The sequence below is a fragment of the Ochotona princeps genome, chromosome 23 (genome assembly GCF_030435755.1).
Source record: "Ochotona princeps isolate mOchPri1 chromosome 23, mOchPri1.hap1, whole genome shotgun sequence".
Classification (NCBI taxonomy): Eukaryota; Metazoa; Chordata; class Mammalia; order Lagomorpha; family Ochotonidae; genus Ochotona; species Ochotona princeps.
Genome location: NC_080854.1, coordinates 20,002,226 through 20,017,301, shown reverse-complemented (window position 1 = coordinate 20,017,301; position 15,076 = coordinate 20,002,226). Strand labels below are relative to the sequence as shown.

Genomic DNA, 15,076 nt, shown 5'->3' with positions numbered 1-15,076 from the left:
TTGAATTCTCAGTCCCTTGTTTTTGGTCCAGCTGTTTCAGACATCTAGTGCATGGGAGACATCTTTCAAATAAAATGACTACATAAATGATGTTCAAAATTTAAGAATATGGTATTCCAAATATTATAGGGCATTGCATCAAAAACATTTTGTTCCTTTATTTAAGAGAAAAAGAAGAGCTCCCATATGTCTGTAAAAACTGATACAAAGCTAAAGCAGGGAGGAGGAAATTATTTCAGGCTTTCCATGTGAGTAGTAGCAATCCTATTACTTGAGTCACTCCCACTGACCTCCCAACACGTGCATTAGCAGAAAGTGATGGTCAGCAGGAGAGGTGAGGATGTCTACACCAACAGCCTGTCCCTGGATGTTGCATTTGTGTGCTGCATTTCTTGTAATAGGTACATTCTTTAATTTTAATTCCTATTGTTAAGATAATTTTCCTTATCTTGGTTTTTGTAAGCCTAAGTTTTAATATCCAAATTTTGTGAACAAATATCTACTTTTGTACCTATATCAACTTTATCTTTTTACAAATATAATTATCATTTCTTTGAACCTTTATTTTAGACCAAAGAGGTATAGTTATCACATTTACTCCCATAAGTTACACAGTTACTTGCTTTCAATGATGTTTGTGACTGTTTAATGTGAATTAGGCTTTCTCTGAGATGTGACTTTTAAATATCAAAATAAATATCCTAAGTACATTAGATTCATTGTAGAAGATAATATGAGGATGAGCAAAACAAAATATCACTGAATCATAATCCATTATTCAACTCTATTGAGTTGTACATATTTCAGAGCAATTTGTGTAAACATATGCTTTTATAGGAGGGAGCAAAATGCAATCATTTTGCTTTTTCACTATGATATTTTTGTTTGTTTTATTTTCCCCAATATCAGTAAGTAGTGTGATATTTTTAGTAATTTCTCTTTCCCAGCAGGCATTTGGGTCAACAGGTAAGTCACTGCCTAGGATACCCACATCCTACATAGGAGTGCCTAATTTGAATTCCCTCTACTTTGCTTCCAATCCAGCTTCTTGTTGATAATCACATACCCTAAGATAGCTCACATACTTGGGTCCCAGCCACCTGCATGAAAGACCCAGATGTAATTCCAGACTCCTGGCTAAATCAGCTTGGCCCAGCCCCGTTGTGGGCATTTGATCAAAAACACTGCAAATGAGAGACCCTTCTAGTTCCTCTTCTGTTTCTCTGTCTTCCAAATGAAATAGAGGTAATGGCTCTTTCTTCCTATTTTTTTTAAAGGAATTTATTTATTTGGAAAAGAGAGCAAGAGTGTGCTTGATGTTCATCTGCTGGTTTACTCCCCAAATGCCTGAAACACTAGAACTGGGCTGACTGGAATTCAGGAGACATGCCCTTTTTCTTTTGCAAATACTTCCGCATTGCTATTATTGCATGTGCACCACTAAGTGTTTGATCCATGGCTTTCCTAACAATATTGACTTTATGAGTTTGATATATATTTGTGCTTTCTTCTACTTCCAGTATAGTGAGAATATTTATGATGAGATATGCATCCATTGCTCTCGTTATGACTACGTAAGCACTGCTCCTTGTTGAGTCAAACACTGTAGTATGATTTTACATTCCCTTTTTCGTTCAAGTTACTGTTTGCTTGGCATTACTAGTAGCCTTGCTTTAGGATTTGCAGAGAATTTGGCATAGCAGTTTGGACAGTGCTTTGAGTGTCCACATTCTACATCGGAGTGATTGGGATGGGTGGGGGAATGAGCAAACCATTATCCAAAGGGAAGGAAGAAATGCTAGACATTTGTGGCTTATTTTCATGGAAAAGATTTTGGCAAGAGGAGGCCTTGCTGCGTGAGAGTGCTTAAGGCCCGGAGATAAGAAGTCATGCAGACCCAGCTCAGTGAGATGGATGAGGTCTGTCCCCTGGTAACACTGGCAGCTTCCTCGCACCTTCTGCCTTCTCCTAGGCTGATAGGATTTTTCGGATGAGTCATTTGTGTGGGACCCATACCTGTTCAGCTCACCTGGCCATTCAGACTCCTTTCCTCGGTCATGTAGCCTGAGAAAGCCCTTTAAGGGCTGTGCTTGCTTTTCCCCCTGCCTTAGAAATGGAGGGGTCCTCCTCAAGTAATTGACAGCCACGTTGCCCTGTCAAGGGCCAGGCCTCACCCAATGGTGCAGCAAAGCCACAGCAGGGCAGAGCCCAGAGAAAGAAAGGGACTTCTAGATCTAGTGAAAATCATCCTTGGAAAGTTGTCACATCTAATTTAAAGAACTTCAGGAGGGGCCAACATTGTTTCAGTGTTGTGTTTCTGAACAAATAGGGAAATGCCTGCCAACATCTCCCAGGGTCATAGAAGCAGTTAATGATAAAACATTTTGCTTTGCAAAGTTTATGACTGCTTTCAAATATTAAAAGGAACAAATTTGCATGACCACAAAATAATTTAGAGGGAAAGCATCTTGTTTTATTTTTTAGAAATTAAGTAGATTATCTTAATATAATTTGATCAACTCTACACTGTCAAATGCTAACAGTCAAGCAAAAGTATGTCTCTTCTCTTTTTTTGGTCTGGCGCGGAAATTGGATGAGTAAACAGAATAAAGAAGAAACAGAAACCAAAATCTACAGGAGATTTTGGGTAATAATAACATTAAGTAGCATGAATTAATCACCCAATTTCTGTGTGGTACCATGCTAGGCAATTTCCATAGTATCTTGTTTATCTGCTGTAACAACCCTCTGGGGTAAATGTTATCTGCTGGTTTCCACTGGGTGGTTAAGAAAATTCCCTAAGTTCACACAGAGTTGGTAAGCAATTAAGACAAAGTCAAGGACCTGGTACCATGGCCTGGTGGCTAAAGTCCTTGCCTTGAATGCGTCGGGATTCCATGTGGACACTGGTTCTAATCCCAGCCACACCACCTACCATCCAGCTCTCTGCTTGTGGCCTGGGAAAGCAGTCCAATTAAAAGAAATATATCTTTTTTTTTTTTTTAAAGATGGGAGTCAAACTCAGCCCCAATTTGCTTTTTTAATTTTTCTTTTTTTTAATTTAAATTTTTTATAATGATTACATGGTTAATCAGGGTGGGAGGAATTGAGGTTTAGGGAAAGTTGAGTGAACTCATTATTTCCGAATTTGTTATATCTTCTTGTTTCTAGCAGAAGGGGAAAGACAAAGGGAGAAGGCACACACGACTTTTCAAATGTCCCAGTACCCAGGGATGAGAAACTGCCACCTCATATCAACCCAGGGTCACAATATGTATATATTCTGAGGGTTCTGCCCAAGTGATTTCAATAGTTCTGTAATGCTGTTGATTTCACTGACCCAAGGATGATACAGCCCTCCCAATGTCCATTGGCTGACATAGTAAACCTTAAGTCTCCATTCATTGAGATTTTTTGCTGTCATTGTTTGACTGGGGTAGTTGTCCAGTTTTTTCTGTTCTTCTTCTGCTATGGCACCAAATGAGCTGTCATCTTCTCCTTTTACGTCAGGGTCTGTGTCCTCTGCTCTGCTTTTTTCACCGAGTAAGACATGTTCTTGCAGGACCAGGGCCAGGCGTCCCAAACCTCGTCAGATCCCCCACCTCTGGGGCTCACAAACCTGGTACCCACCTCACAGGCAGGCCCCAAGATCCAGGCCAGGTGACTTAAGTCCCTCCAGAACCCCCAATCCCTGGGGCTCACAAACCTAGCATCCATCTAGAAGTTGGGCCCCAGGACCCAGGCCAACAGATCTGATTCCCACTGGGTCCCCTACCCTTGGGGCTCACGAACCAGCACCCACCTTGCAGGCGGGCTAAGAACTGGACCTGGCCACCCAAGCCCCACTGGATCCCCAAACCTTGAGGCTCACAAACCCAGCATCCCCTTTCAGCCCCAGTTTTGATCTCAGTCAGTATCTTCTGATGTCTAGGTGACTTTGGCTATGTTCTGCTATTTCTGAAGGCAATGATGTGGAAAATATTGGTAAGTTCAAATAGACACATTAGTAAAATTTCCAGGGCTGACATTATGGCATAGCAGGGAGAGCTGCTGGTAGGTCATGTGTGCACTGGTTCCCATCTGGCTGCTCCACTTTGATCCAGCCCCCTAACAGCTTGGAAAGAACTGCACGAGATGGCCTAAGTGTGGGATTTTGCCACTCACATGAGAAACCTGGATGAAGTTCCAAGCTCTTGGCATCAGCCTGGCCCAGCCGTTGATTTGGGCATCTGGGGAGTGAACTGGGGATGAAGAGCTCTCTGTCTCTACCTGCTTTGTACCCCCTCCCCGTCTCCAATCAAGTAACTCTGACTTTCAAATAAACAAACACGTCTTACTAAACACATAAATGAATTTCCCTAAGATTCGGGCATAAGTCCAGTTTTTTTTTCATTCACACTTTTCCTTTTTGTGTTATTTTTGTAAGAATTCTTGTTTAATGTGGGGCAGAACTAGCTCAAGAGACATAATATTCACATGTATGATATTTTAGAAGCTAAGTTTATGATGCTTCAAAATTTGATTTTGGAAAGCAGGGAACAGGAATGTAGACATTCAGGAGCTTAACGGGAAGTAGGCTAAGATTAGACCTTAGCTGGCATAAAGAACTAAGGATGTAAATTTTGAAAAATGATACCTAAAGTTCTGTTCTTCTGTGGATATTATGTACCAACTAGTCCTATGGTTGGAAAGTATTAGAATGGAAGAGGGCATCTGGAATTCCCTCCTCAAAGAAGGATAGCACTGTAGGACTGTGCAGGGATACGGAGCCAGAGAACGGGGCAGAGGTGGTCTGTTGGACATGAGGACAGCTCACCACCTGTGGGCTTATCATATGAATTTGTATCCCAGGATGTACAACGAGCAAGTTCCAGGCATTTTGACAGGTGCTCAGAGCTTCCAGAAGATACAGGCATTTTTCTAATAAATCAAGTGGAAGTTTGAGCAACTAATGGCAAAAGACAAAGAGGAGTGATATTACCTGTATTGGGGAAGCGCTTACAATCATGACAGATTAAAAATGGAAGTTGGGCGTCAAAGGAAGAGAAACTGGAAAGCCTCTCAGAACATAAAAATAACTTCCTATTCAAAGTTTTAATTTCAGAAATTCAGAAGAAACCTTTCACCTGCTCAGGCACATCAAGATGGGTGGAAATTCCGGGTCATTTCACAAGAAGGAAATGCCTACAAGAGAGGACTTCCATAAATCACAGGGCCCTTTCCTGAAGGTGGCCCCAAGTTCATTGAAACACAGGCTACTCAAAGTGATGAGATTTCGTGAAGACCTACAACCCCATAAACAGAAAAACAGAGTTGAGAGACAGAGAAGCGGTGAAGATGAAGAGAGACACTACAACGTGAGCTGGTGGCAGCACAGCCACAGGAAATAGAAATTGTATCATTGTACAAACTGCATTTTAGATCTCTCTGCCAACCGAAATAATGGTTCTAGATATTATCAACACACTCTTTCAATAAAAATATATGAAGACTTAGGGGTTCTACCCCAAAGATTATGGTATTTGTGGTATTCAATTTAGAAGGCTGCTTCATGTTCAAAGCACCTATGTAATGTCTGGTTTTCAATTTCCTTTGAAAACTGTGAAATTCTTTACCAGAATGGAAGACATTACCTTGAATATCTACTAATTCCCCCCAAAAGATTGACTACAGTTCAGCCATCTTGAATACTGATTTTGTTTGCCTATATGAGGGGGGACATTTGGCCTAGAGTACTTGGGTTCAACTCTGAACGCCAGCTTCTTGCTAATGTTGTCCTGGGAGCTAACAGGTTATTTCGCAAGTATATGGGATCCTGCAATTCCCATGAGAGATCTGGACTGAATTCCTGCTTCCTTGCTTGGGCATTTGGGAGTAAACCAGTGCACAGGAGCTCTTCTTACTGCCTCTGTAGTAAATTACTTTCGAAAGGAATTGGGTCCAGAGTGAGAAAATTCTGATTTTTGCTACCAGCCCTATCTTCACATAGCCTATTTGTCAGCTAACAGTTATCCTCCATGTAATTTAGTTTGTCTGTCAAACAGGAGGAGCATGAACTCATTCTTTACAGGGGTTTATAAAGAACACAAGTTAATATGTATGAAAACATCTTAAAAACATCTAAAGCACCATTTAAGGTAAAGTGATCAGAGAGAGTGAGGGCTGCCACAAATAAAAGTACTTCTAAGTTACCCCAACTTGAGATATAAGCCCATTTATATATAAGCCCATCCTTGATTTATTTGCCAATTTTCACACATCTGGTCTAGAATTTAACCAATCAGCTGGCAACTCAACCAGGGTAGGTACAAAATAGTTGCTATCCAAACAGGAATAAAACAAATGATGTTATGGCCTTTCCCGAATATGATGGATACACTTGGTGCTGTTTGTCAAATAGTCTAAGTAAAAGCTCAATGGAACCTCTTATGGCACAAATTATTTGTATAAGTACATTGATTTAAAAGTTTTAACCTCATGGTAGTGATACAACCACATTTGTGAAACCAATCATTATAATCTAATTTTAGAATAAATGAATTGTTCCCAAGACACACCTGTCCTCACTCCTTCTCCCCCCCTGATGTAGGCAATCAGTAGTGTGTACTTTCAGCTTTCATAGCTCCATTAGCAAGGAGCTGGATGGGAAATGGAGCAGCTGGGACACAAACCGGCACCCATGTGAGATGCTGGTACTTGACACTGGAGGGTTAGCCTGCTGAGCCAAGGACCTGGCCTTGGCTGCTCTACTTTTGATCCAGTTTCTTGATTATGGCCTGGCAAGGCAGCAGAGGATGGCTCAAGTTCTTGGGCCGCTACATGCACTTGGGAGACCTGGGAAAAACTCCCAGCTACTGGCTTTGGATGGGTGCAGTTCTGGCTATTGCAACCATTTGGGGAGTGAACTCCATGGATGGAAGACTCATTCTCGTTCTCTTGTCTCTCCCCATCTCCCTCTTTTTCTCTCTTCAACTCTATCTTTTGAATACTTGTTCTATGAGAAATTGGTAAATAATGACATTCAGAGATTTTTATGTATTCATGTATCCCTTAGCACAGGAGAGTATTAATTTTCCCATATCCTAATGTGCATTATCAAATTCTTGGTCATCATAGTTCTGATAGGTGAAAAATATTTCTGATGGATAAAAACATGATAGACAGGGGTGAACATTTAGCTTAGTAGGTCACATGCTACCTAAGATGCCCATGTCCTATACTGAGGTGCCTGGATCTGATGTCCAGTTCTGGCTTCTGACTCTGGCTTCCTTCTAATGCATTCCTTGGAGACAGCAGGTGGCAGTTAAGTGTCTGGGTGTCTGCCACCTAGATGGGACCCAGACTGATACTGACTTCAGTGTGGCACAGCCCCAAGCTGTTGCAGGTATTTGGTGACTGAATCAACAGATGAAAGATCTTTGTTCCTTTCTATCTTTCCAAGAAATAAAATCCAATAAAAATTAAAACACCGTAAATGTCTCAGAAGCTCTTCCACAATCTTCAAGGGTAAGAACTTGAAACCCCAGGGTCGGGTACTCAGAAAATTTAGTCTTAGGGATTTTTTTTCCTTGCCCTAATTCAAGCTTGTTTGCTCTTATCTTCAAAGAATTTGTGAACTAAGGTGGATGGAAAATTTTGAAACCCAGTTCAGTTGAAAACAAGCACGGTGCTGGTATCTGTAAGATAGCTTTTGCTTTGAAAGTAAGCCACCAAGACATGTTAGCCAGCCCAGAACAGTTCATCAAAATGGGGGGTAGGGAGAATCATGTAAAACTGAAACATTCGTTGTTTGCACAGATAATCAGGGCAGAAATTGGGATGTAGGTGAAGAGGAGAGATCAAAACAAACTAAAGATCAATGGGAAGAAACCAAGTAAGGAAGAGCTTTGATCACTGTATTTAAACTTCTCCATCTCTACCCTATCTGCAACATTCACTGTCTGAATATTATTTTTCATTCTCAAAAACTCACTTCAAAACTTAGTTGGCCATTCAATTATATATCATCATGACATGCAAAGTGTTTTCATTATGAATTTTATGTACTTTCAAGTCATAAAATAGCATGAAATTCAAATGAAGCAATAACTTCACAGATTTCTGTAGGTTTTTTTTTTTTTCAGTCAGGTACTCAGAGTTCAGAGTATTTCTGGCTCTAAGAGAATATGTTTGGATATGTGAAAACAACTAAATTTCTTTTCTTAATAGTGCTAAAAGTCAAATATATAGAAATAATTCATACAAGAGGAGCTGGCATCATGACAAAACAGGTTAAGCCTCCACCTGTGGAACTGGCATGCCATATGGGCACAGGTTCAACCCTGCCTGTTCCATTTCTGAACCGGCTCCCAGATGGTGGTCTGGGAAAGCAGTGAAAAATGGCCTGACTTCTTGGACCCTTATACCCATATTTGGGACCCAGAAGACACTCTTGGTTCCTGGCTTTTGTGGCCATTTGGGGAGTCGATCAGAGGATGGAAAGTCTCTCTGTCTCTCCTTCTCTCTGTAACTCAGTCTTTCAAGTAAGAAAAAAAATTAAGAGAATAGTTTATACAAGAGCAAGAAAAGCACTAGAACTCAAAGTTTTAGCAATGTCCTCAGGGCTGGGCATTTGGCGCAGCAGTTACAGCACCCATTGGGATGCTTACATGCCACCTTCGAGTGCCTTGGTACAAGTGCCAGCTCTGTCCCAGGTTCCATGTCATGGCTAATGCTCACCTTGGGAGACAACCCAGGGGGACTCGAAGAGGTGCGTCACTGCTACTCATGTGAAAAGCCTGTTTTGAGTTCCTGGGTCCTGGGCATTTGGGATTGCATGAAGGACCTCTCTGTTTCTAACTGTACCTTTCGTATAAATAAAATAATTTTTTAATGAAAACATGTTTGACCTATATTAGTGTGTGACACCTTATTTTAAAAAATAACAACTTTGTAATAACATAATGATTGTGCATATTTATGGGGGACAATGTGGTACTATACTACATGTGTTAGTATAATGATCAAGTTAGGATATTTATGGCATTTATAGTCTTATTTATCAATTCTTTGTGATGAAAGCATTCCAAAATCTGTGTTTGAGTTAATTTGATTGGTTTAGAACAATATTTCTAACTATAATCACAGCTCTCTATCATCGTAACCAGAACTTTGCTGTGTCTTTGTATCCAGGAATCCACGTCTCGTCATTTCTGCTTATCCCTGTTCTCCCCCGCTTCTGGCAACCACTATTTCTCTCTTTAATAAGTTCAGCCTTGATACTTTTTGTGTAAGTAAGGAAAAGGGAGCACCATGAAAGCACATTTCTGAAGGGATTGCCTCTCTGTGGTTTGTCTAGGAGCCAGTTTCTCTTGCTAAAATTATGAAGTTTTGAAGAGGATAAATTAGACTGGGTAGTGTGTCATAAGGCATTGTGAAAAGGATCAGAACTGCTAACAAGAAAGGGCAGTGCTTGCCTGCTGTACCTGCCAGTGCAAGTGTGCAGCTCTGTGTGATTCTAAAGGCAGAGAGTTGAAACAACCACAGCGCAACGTCCTCATAGCAGCCTCACCATGTAGACAAACGAGGGTCAAGAAAAGACATTCCATTCAAGCACAGTCCTGTTACTTCACTGTGACAATGACTATTGCTGTCATCACCCTTCTGAGAAGGTCAACATTGTAGAAGAAAGGAGTGGCTCTGAGTCCAAAGAAAGTGCAACAATGTAAGGAAGTGATGGATCAAAACCTAGAGATGACACAGAAGAGAAATTCACATCTCCCTCCCCATCACACACATTTCTATGAACTTTAGAACACTTTTCACATGTGTTTCAAAACAAATTTAAACACCGAAATCCACTTATCTTGTATTTTGATTTTCTATGATCTTGTTTAAGTATCTTCATATAAAAACCATAGGGAAACAGTGTGGAAAGAACAAGAATTTTGAAATCAGATAATCACGGGATCAACCTTCCGATAGGGGTGTGATCTGGGACAAATCTCACTTCCCCTTTTTTCTCCTTAAAAATAAGCACTTAAATAATATGACTCACTCTTGGGAAATTCTCTGACACTATGTCATAAAGCAGACTTTCCAGATCTCTCATCTCCCTTGCCTTCCTTCTGCCAGAGGCAATCCTTACTTACTTCTGTAGATTTTTTCTGTGCGTTTATTCATCTATGTACATATGTCCAAAAATATCTGATTAACAATCTAGACAGCTCTGTACATTGAATATTGTGTGGCATGGATTGGCCATAGTTCCTCTTTGTGCATGGGAGTGTTTTCCAATGGTTTTCCTTGGTTTATTTAGCCTTTTCTCCATTAACTACAAACAGTGTTATGACAAGCAACATATACATGCCTCTCTGCTTGTAGCTTTCTAGAATAACTAATATAGGAATCTCACTTTGCTATAGCCAAATTACCCTCCAGTAAGGCTTCAGCAACATAGGCTTGTTGGAATCTGACTTCTCATTTATTCTGCATCAACTGCAATGTTTTCAATGATTTTTCAGTTTTGCCAATACAATCACTTAATCTTTCTGGGGATCATCATAATCTGTAAAATGATAAAAGTCTTGCTTCACAATGATGTTTGATAATCACAATTGTTAACAACAATTTCTACCCCAGCTCAAAATGGATAATCTAGCAACATTAGTTTCCTTTCCTATTACAGATTTCTTAGTGAAGGGAAATTTAGTGAAAGCAGATGTGTATTTGTATCATTTTTTTTAAAAACTTTTTGTTAGGTGGACACACACACACACACACACACACACACACACCACTTCCCATCTGCTGGTACACTCTCTAAATGTCCATAAGAGTTGGGGCTAGAAATGTGCTCCAGGTCTTCCATGTGAGTGGCAAGAACCAAGTTACTTGAGCTATCATCGCTGTTTCCTATGGTCTGCATTTTTGTGAAGTTGTAGTTGGGAGTTGTAGTTGCAACTTTGATACTCCCAGTGCTGCATGGCATGTTGGGGACATGATGTGCAGGTATATGGCACAGCGGTTAAGTCATCACTTGGGATGCTCACATCCAATAGTGGAGTCTTTGGGTCAAGCTGTGTCTTCTCTGGTTCCTGTGAAGCTTCCTGCTAAGGAGCACAGGTGTAAGCATATGATGTCCCAAGTTCTTGAATAGCTGACATCCCAATGGGAGACCCGGAACAGGTTCCAAGATCATGGCTTTGCCTAGCTGCCACCACAACCTAGTTACACTGGCCACTTGCGGAATGAGTCAGCAGATATAATATAGCTCTTTTTATGCCTTTCAAATAAAATAAATATAAATGAATAAAAAATTTAGGGATGGTGTTGTGGTGTAATGGTTTTAGTCCTTATGGGCTCCAGCTTGAATCCCAGCCTCTCTGTTTCTAATCCAGCTTCCTACTGATGGCCTGGGAAAACAGTGAAGGACAGAGGATGGAGCCAAGCTTTTGGGCCCCTGCACTCACGTGAGAGACCCTGGAAGAAGCTGATGGCTCTTGGCTTTGGTCTGGTCCAGCTCCAACTGCTGTGACCATTTGGGGAGTGAATCTAGATGGATGACCTCTTTTTCTCTCTGTCTCTTCTCTCTCTGTAACTCTATCTTCAAATATATAGAGTAAATCTTAAAAAAATAACTTTTCAAAATCAGCACAAATTTAGAAATAATTCATATTAATTCTGTAATTCCTCTTATTTCCTGTGTCCAATACATGAGAAATTACTATCAATGTTACCTCTGAAGTACATTCCAAACCCGGCCACGTCATTACCCCTTTTCATGTCTCATCATGTCTGACTTGGACTCTTTTTTTAAAAAAAAAAATATTTATTTGAAGGACAGAGTTAGGGAGGGAGGGAGGAAGGGGGAGGGAAAAGAGAGAGGAGGGGGAGGAGGAGGAGAAGGGGGAGGGGAAGGAGAAAGGAAGAGAGGAAGGGAGGGAGGGAGAGGGAGGGAAGGAGAGAGAGAGAGAGAGAGAGAGAGAGAGAGAGAGAGAGAGACAGAGAGAGAGAGAGAGAGAGAGAAAGAGAAGTCGGGACTTTCTTCCAGGTCTCCCATGTGCATGCAGGGATCGAAACACTTTATTCATCCTCCACTGCTCTCCTGGTGTATTAGCAGATTAGCAGGGAGCTGGATCAGAAGTGGAGCAGCTGGGGTTTGAAACAGTGCTAATATGGGATGTCAACATCTCAGGTGGCAGCTTTACACACTATACCACAACTCTGGCCACAGCAAAGTGTGTTTTAATGAGCCCTCTGTGAAACACAATTTGAGACCCACTACTGTAGAATAAATGGTGGAAACACATCATCCTAATGTTCACAGAAGAATCTGAAAGGCTGAGAAAAGATGAGAAACTTCAAAAATTCATAGTACTACTGATGTGTGCAACCTGTTGTTGGGCACACTAATATCCCACCTCTCTCTCTTTGGCTCTTAAAGAACAGCCTGTTCATTTTTGACCCTCAATATCGGTATCAGCTGCTAGCTGACACACTGTTAGTGCTCCATTCTCTCGAGGTGCCTATCATTTGCTCTTTCTGCAAGAGCCAATGTGCCTAGCAGCCAATCACAGCTGAAGTAAGAAAATCAGGGACTTGGAAACAGGGAAAAGCTCTTTTGGGAATTAGATAGGTGAGGAAGTGACAAGTAGGGATGGAGGGTAATGAACATATTGTGAAAAAAAACAAAAGACAACTCCAGGAAATAATGAATTGAAAACACTGTAGAAAAGAAGATACCTGGTCAGAAGTATCTTTAACTTACTCTGTATCTAATACTAACCACTAGCTTCCTACAGAAGGAAACAGATGAGGCAGAGCCACTTCTTCAAGGGCATAGAATCTCTGACACCTGCCCAGTACCACTGGGGAACATGTGTCCAGGGAGTTGGAATCCCTGTTCCTAGAGACAGAGTTGTTAAGCTATCGCCTGATGAATTTTCTGGTGTAGGGCTTTTCATACAGTGTGGCATACAGAAACCTACTGAATCATTATAAACCACCTTCCTGCTCCTGTGTAGGACTTTGAAACATGGAATGAGTCACCTCGGGAGAACATAGCATAAGAGAACCTTGAAAACATCCTCTATTCTTATCAAGATGAGAAAGCCAAGGTCCAGATGAGTTTAATAATTCACTCAAGTTCATGCAATCCAGAACTAAGATCCTGTTTACTTCTTTCAAGTCTGCAGTTCCTTCTACCCTACCGTGAAGGAATTTTTTTTTCTCTCTCTCTCTCTGGTTGTTTTCAAAATATTGAAAAGATAAAAGTGAAACATCTTTCTTTTGTAAGTTTCAATGGTGAAATAACTGAAAAAGCAGACCATGTTTGCTCAGCTGAAGAAATAGCTAAGAAGCGACCAGGCAAAACAGAAGATCCACAGCTAACAGATATCCAGGGCAAAGGCAAGATACTATGGAAATAGGCTCCTCAGCTTTTTGGGTGTGTGAAAATGAGTAAATTAACAGTTCCAAGAAATGAAGGTTTTATGCATTTTTGTGTTCATATGTGTGTATGTGTGTGTGCGCACGTGTGTGTATATACATGAGCTCTGAGGTCATTCTGCAGGCCAATAAAATAATTAACTTCCTAGTTGGAACGGGGGTGTGGAGTGTGTTGATCGTCAATTTTCTGTGCTGGGCAAAAGAAGAGGGAATGTGGGAGGGAAAAAGAGGAAGGACCATTCACCCAGGGAGCTATTACATCAAGGTTCAGCCTTCATTATGGAAGATTCAAGAAAATGGTAAATAAAGGCCCACTCAGTGGGGACAGATGGTAAGACAAGCAGCAGCTAGGTCAGACTTCTATCAGACCAGGCTGGGAGCAAACTGCTATTGGTTGATGGTGCTGCTATAAACTGTGTGCAGGGCTGGACTGTGTGCAGAGTAGAAAGTCATGTGGGTTGGAGTATGTGGGTGTCTAATAGTTACAACTAGTTGAGGGCTTCTTTGAACCTCATTGGGAAAATACCCTGCTCACCTTTTTTCTCTTTCCTGGGGATCATATGAGAAGAATGATAAAAGTGGGGCTGTGAAAGCCTGTGGAATTGCTGTGCTGCAATTTCACAATGATTCAACTGGTAAATGCCTTTGACAGGCAGGCTTCCTGTAGTGTAGGATGTTTCTAGGTAGTTTTAAACTGCAGGCTCCTAACTCCCCAGTGTTCTTTTGACCATTTCTCAAAGAGTACTTGCTAGAAAAGAGTCTCTGAATTCATCTGCTGCTGGTTCCTAGCAAGCAGAGGGCAACGACTGCCTGCCAGGAAGTGTCCGGAACACAGGGTGAGGGTGGAGGGCTTGTTTCTGATTGTTGCTTTAAGCAGTGGGCATTTGTGGCTCTATAGTGGCTGTGGGTTGGAGGATTTGCAGTTCCTGCAATAGACAGAGGAAGGTTTTTCACTTGTTTTCAGCATCTCTGCCTTCTTACCATTAAAAAAAAAAAGTTTAAAAGACTACTACTTCTAGTTAAAGTGTTGTGTTGTATTACGCTAAGTTTCCACCTGTGGTGCTGGCCTCCCATATGGGTACTGGTTCGTATCTCAGTGGCTCCACTTCTCATCCAGCTCCCTGCTTGTGGCCTGGGAGAGCAGCAGAGGAGGCCCAGGGCCTGGGGTCCCTACACCTATACCCTGGGATCTCCTGCTCCTGGCCTTGGATTGGTCCAGCTCTGACTGTGGTGGACATCATTAAGGTGAACCAACAGATGGAAGACCTCTCTGTTTATCCTTCTCTCCATAATTTCACTTTTCAAATAAAAATAAAATATATCTTTGGAAAAACCCCTCAAATTCCTCTGTGCTAGTTTCTCATTAGATATGTAATAAGTTACCTAAGAGGGGGGAGATCCAAGAGCCTATGAAACTGTGTCATAAAATGCAATGAAATAAAAAAAATAGCAAGTTACATAAGGAGAGTACAGTCACATCACTGCGCTGTATGTAGAACACCGAAACTTACCCAGCCTGTGTGTTAGTTCCTGTTAACTATCTACTTGCTAAACTCCTTCCTCCCACCCTTCATGACCTCTAGTAACTCTTATTCTATTTTAACATTTGGTTTTAGCTTCCATACTAATTGATACGCAGTATTTGTCC

At 41.2% G+C, this 15,076-nt stretch overlaps 1 protein-coding gene across 3 annotated transcripts in view; it reads right to left on the bottom strand.

Annotated features, from left to right (window-relative positions):
* The window catches only part of FYB1 (FYN binding protein 1), a 145,514-nt gene that overhangs the window by 53,182 nt on the left and 77,256 nt on the right, over positions 1 to 15,076 (bottom strand). The window lies entirely within an intron of this gene.